The following is a 6,000-nucleotide window of genomic DNA, read 5'->3' on the forward strand; positions in this document are numbered from 1 at the left end:
TTAACTGCATCATTCTTTATACTGTTCAATATAGCTAGCCAGAACTTAGTTTAATGGTGGAGCTGCAAGCAGTGTCTCCATGTACTGGAAAACCACAATACCTCTTCATATAAAATAAAAATAGTTTATCTAATCGATATTTTTGTTTAAAAAACCAACAGTTTCCAAAACGTAATTCTCTCATTTTTCACCATCATCATTTCACAGATTATTTTTCCATTCACTGACTTCCCTGTTCCCTCCCCCTCCCCAGCCACGGATGCAACAGTAAATACTGCCCTCTTTTCTCATTGTAGCTCTAGTCAACATCAAGCTCCATGGAACACAGAGTACTTGACATTATTCTTTGTTATCTTTAGAAAGAACAGGAATAATTGTTCTTTGGTGTTTTTGTTTGTTTTGTACTACTAGCCCACTTCCTCCTACTCCTTCAGCATTTGATGAGCACAGAGATGATAAACAATAATGCCTCTGAACATATGAATGATCACTGTCCAACATGCCTGTAATATTTGTATCATTGTGGAGGACAAAGATCGTTATAGAATTAATGACATTGTAATAACATTTCAGGAAGGAAAGAAGCCTTGAGGTCTATCTAAATCTGTCTAACATTGGTACATGTAATGCATTTTTCCTCTAAGTGCTCCTGTAATACTTTTTTGAATATGTTCACGATTGCAGCTTCCACATGTTAATTAGGTCATTCCACACATTAATTACCCTCTGCATAACAGTTTCTCTTGAACTCCCTTAGTGTCCAGACTTTCCTTGCTTTGTAGCTTCCTGCCTTCTTGGTTGAGAGCTGATTACCTTCATACGTGTTTGTGGCATCCACTGTATTACCACCCCAACCTATATGCACTTCCAGCTTCACATCTCTTTCAATCTCACCCTCTTCTAATAAACAGATTATCTTTGTTACTTTCTCAAAGATTAGTACTGAGTGATGGGATTTCTCATGTGGGATTGTGCTAAATTCTGTGCTGTCCCTGGCCCCTGTTCAGTGTGTATGTGAGGGGGCAGAAGGGATATTGTGAAACTGGTTGGCAGTGTCATTGATATCCTGATGACACTCTGCTTTGTCACTATTTCATCAGTTAGCTGTGGTCATCATACAGCTTTCCCTGAGTCTGGCTGAGAGTGAGGTTTGATTAAGAGCCAGCTAGTTGAGGCTGAGTCCTAATAAGCCTGTGGTGATGTTGGCAGGTTGGGGAAAAATAACCAGAGGAAATAGTGGAGGATATATCTGTTTCTTCAGCTGAAGCGGTGTGCTACCTTTTGTTACTTGGGGTGTAGGACACTTACGGGACTTTTGCCTGTGTCTGGCGCTCGAAATAGCAACAATAGCCAAGAAAACTTTTCCCATCTTTACTTGGCTTGGCTTGGAGATTGCAACCTTTCCTGTCAGATGCAGATCTTGCTCCTATTATTCCTGCCTTTGTCTCCTGCAGATTAGTTTATGCTTAGCAGTTTTTCATATACAGAACACATTATACCTGTACTCCAGAGATTGTACTGACTTCCAGCTCATTTCCAGTTGTAATTAGAAGTGCTGGCTTTAATCTGTAACTTTTTTATAGTTTGGGCCTTGAGTGTTGTAGTGATCACCTCTCTCATCATGCCCTTAACCTATCTATTGAGATCACTTGGATTTGTTCATATTGGGGTTTGAAGCAGTGATTGTAGTAGATGGCCTTTAACTCTATAATTGGATTCTTCCCTTGGTCCTACAGAACCAGAGTCTGTTAATCGCATGCTGCTCAGCCTTATCTAAGTTTACGCAGGCCATTTCTGAGGGGGTGTGTTAATTGAGGAGGGTTTAGATGGATTGGGGATATTTTGATAATGATATTTTAACATTGTTAGTTTTAAACCGTATTGAATTCTTTGATTGTTCCAAGAGAGATGTTGATAGGCAGACAGAGAAGATAAACATTTTACAGAAGTGACCCAATATGATGTGTATCCTATGTACCTTTCTTTTTATTTGGTGCAGCAGGCATACTTAAAAATATTGATACCCTCATTCATTTGCAAATTGATTAGCATGGAAATTGCATTGATCAATAATTTTGTATATAATAATAGTCTAATTAATAGCACATCTTTTTATGCAGCTTTTCCATGACCTACAGGTGGAGATCATCCTCCCTTTATTAGCTATTTACATCTCCTGGAAGAAAATTAGCAGTCCTGTACATGAACACTTCATATAAACTATGCCTTCATGACTATGGCAAACAGTTGTGCATGAAAGGGAACAGCCATGTTGATTCATATTTTCACACTTGGGCTGGCAGAGTGACCTCCTAGGATGGCATACTGTGCCCACAAAGCAAGCAATGCAGCAATTGCTTTCTCTGTCTTGGGACTGCAACAGCAACGGCCAGAGCCAAGCAATCACAGAAAGGATTGAGAACTTCTTCAGGATGCTTGGCTGTGATACATAGCATAGGGAAGCCTTCATGCAACCCCCATTCTGGTCATTCTGTACCTCCCCAGCCTGTAGGATGGTGTTATGGGTGTTTGGGGCAACAGTGGAAGGGGATAGGTGTGAAAATGATTAAAGCAGGAGTGGAGGAAATTAAAGCCCAACTTGGAACCTGAGCAGTGATGGCCAGATGCACAGGAAATTCTGAGAACTGCTTTGAGATGCTAAGGGCTTGTCCATCCACACACACACACCCCGCCTACCCACTACCCAGACACGCACCTCTTTGTGCATAACATCAGATCGCACCTTCTCTCTGCTCTCCCTCCCACTGCACTAAATCAAGCCAGGCCCAAAAGTAACTGAGATTCTCCCATCCTCTCTCCTCAGTAAATTTACCCCAGATCAGCAATGAAAGACACAAGATGGCATAAGATACAATTTTATTATGATTTTTGTATTTTACAGGGGTTTTTTTCTTTTGCAGTTTCCCCTCCCCCCACCCTCCAGTTAGTCATGGAAACAGAACAATTTTAAAAATTGCCCACTGTATTTCACAATACTGTTACAGTCTTATACAATAGTGTTTTAACTTTTAAATTTGTATAAAGGATTTTTACAAGAAGATGCATGCTACCTGGCATAGTGATTTTTTCAACTTGTTTGAGTGATTAGCCTTGACAAAATTTGCCATGCATCCAATTGTCAATCTAATTGTCGTTTTGTTTTTCTAAGAAATATATTAGAAATGCAGAGGCAGACAACTTCTCAAACGGTTCAAGAAAATCTACTTTTTAAGGACTGTCAGCTAAGTCTCACATAGTCAATAAAAGGGTAAAACTTATATTTGAAATCCTTCCATACATTTGTAAGCATCATAATTCTACCTAAATAGCCGTATGTGGCCATGTAAATCCCATAACTGATTTACAAGATGCCCTTACAATATCCATTCAAAATCACATAAACAAAAAGCAAAAAATAATATGACCATTCAAGAATATTTTAATTGAATAGGTCTCCAACACTGTGAAATGGGTAAGCAGTCAAAACAACTTGAAGGTATAGTCTGCAGTGCTGGTTTAGTATTTCAGCTAGCCATGCCAGAGTAGCAACACTGTGAATGTAATGAGGCTTAGATTTACCACAAAGTCGTTTTGATTTAACTCTTAGATATGGATTGTGATAAACTGAACTTCTTGTACATAAATATAGAACTTAAAATTATGAATGAGAAAATAGAGACATTATGAGAAGGCATAAATTATGACAAGTTATGGAATAGGCCAGAATTCTTGAATAATTTGTTATTCTGTGAATTTTATTAGTAAAAGCAATAAAGTGCTTTTTCTTTTTGAAAATTATATATACATATTAACTTTTTCAAACTTTTAATTGTTTATAGGACAGTATTTACATCCTTTCTTAGTATGTTCATTTTAAAGATTGTTTGCATACTCTGATTCAAGACTCTGTTGCCTTGACTTTTCTTCCCCCTCCCCCCCTCCCCCTGTAAAACTTATGGCAGTACATTGTATAATGACAAGTGACCAAAAATCAATTTGTAATCTGATTTGAGGTTTTTGATTTCCTCTGATGAGTTTAAATTTCATTAAAAGCAACCTTATTCAAACATAAAAGAAATCCTTGAAGGGTAAAACAGGGAATTGTCTCAAAGAGTATAAAGAATCCAAACTCTTTTGTGCTATTTATTCATTGCATTAATTGTGAAGTACAACATGTGGTGTCGGTTGGCAGATGTACTGTTATCAGGCCCTGTGATCAGCAAGGGGAGGTAAAAAAGCACAAGGGCTCACATTCAAAAATCGTTCTTTGGCATATTGACACTTTAGTTATCAACAACCCTTATTATCTGCTTAGAGCTAGATCGCAGCTTGCTGGTGACATAATAAGCTACAAATCACTGATGGTGCCTTTCTGCATTCTCTTAATTGTATGTATTCTCTGGAAAAAATATCATTGGGGCCTCTTGTCTTGATGAGAAATTGACATTTTCTGACTGATTATTTGGGAGCACTATGTGAGGTAGATAAGACTTACAGTTGTTTTAAAGGAGGGCAGCCATTCTTTCAGAGGCCTTTTTATTGCTCTAGTTGACCCACTTGATGAGTATGGATTTCATGAGGTCTTTTTCAGCATTTGAACTATAAAAGGTTCAGAATGACACCACCCCTTATAGACAAAAGATAACCTTGCCCTTTGAATATATTGATTCTTTATTAACTAGGCTGTTTAATGCAATGAAATGAGGCATTAGATTGAAGCCTATTTCAAGTGCTTTGAATAATCTTTAAAAGCTTGAAAGACTTTAAAAGGCTGCTCTGCAATAATTGGCATATATTTTTAGAGATTCTATTCCTTCGTTTTGATTAAGAAATTTTGATCTTTGTATTTCTAAAATGAGTATAAGCTGACTTAACATTTTATCACATCAGATTACAGATACTTAGTTTGTCATAGGTGGTATACTACTCTAGCAGTTGTAATTCGTAGCACAGAATTTGTTTCTTCTTTGTTTTCTTTGCATTGAATGTTAGGCTAACCGTTTAGCTACTCCATTATTCAAACCTTTGAAATAAACCCAAAAGGAATAGTGCCAATAGGCATCATGCAGACTTTCATCCCTGTAAGCCTTCTTATTTTTTGAATAAGTAGAGTGCATCTGATTTATGCCTGATTCATAGATATTACTCAAAGTGATTGTAAACAGGAGGAAAAAAAACAAGAAATATTTGAAAGTGTTTTTATATTTTCAATAATTGTTTCCTGTTTTGCTCAGCAGAACAAATAATTAAGATGGCATGTGTGGCCACTAATTTAAATCATGCTCTGTATATGGATTATAGAGCTTCAAGCCAAAATGTGCAAAAATCCATCTTGTATTGTGAAAAATAAAGATATACCTATTGAAATAGTGTAGTGTATACAAAAAAAGTTACATAAGCTGAGTTTTGTGTGTGTAAATTAGAAATACAGTAAGCTGGTAGATCTCATAACATTCAGTACATTTATCTACAGGTACATGACAGTAAATGAGAAGAGAAACAGTCACACTGAGCTTTGTATGATAATATATATAATTATGATATCAGAATTTAGAAATATTTACCCTTTCAATAAGCATCTTATAATGACAGAACAAAACTTGTATTACTCTGTTCCTTTAATTGGCATATGCTTTCATGTTTATCTTATTTGTAGATTGATGTTATAATTTATTGTTTGTATTGCTGTAGTGGCTGGAAGCCAGGCCCCCACACCAGTTATTCCAGAATACACAGTATGGTCTTAGTGGACTTATGCTTGTGTAAAGCTGGCATACTGGAGTGAGGAATCAGGCCCTGAATTTCAAGTTCAGTTATACCATGGTCTGATCAAAACCCCATGGAAAAATTCTCACCGATTTCAATCCATACCTGAGAAAATAATTTTGTTGTTGTTGTTTTTCAATTCCTTTGTTTATCTAATTATTGGACATCACAAATCAAGGGCTAAACTATTTATGTTCAGCATTAGTTAGCAGAAACTTTGGATGTGTCATCAGT

This window comes from Emydura macquarii, unplaced genomic scaffold (genome assembly GCF_026122565.2).
Source record: "Emydura macquarii macquarii isolate MOO-44397 ecotype Brisbane River unplaced genomic scaffold, CSIRO-AGI_Emac_v2 contig_3343, whole genome shotgun sequence".
NCBI lineage: Eukaryota > Metazoa > Chordata > Testudines > Chelidae > Emydura > Emydura macquarii.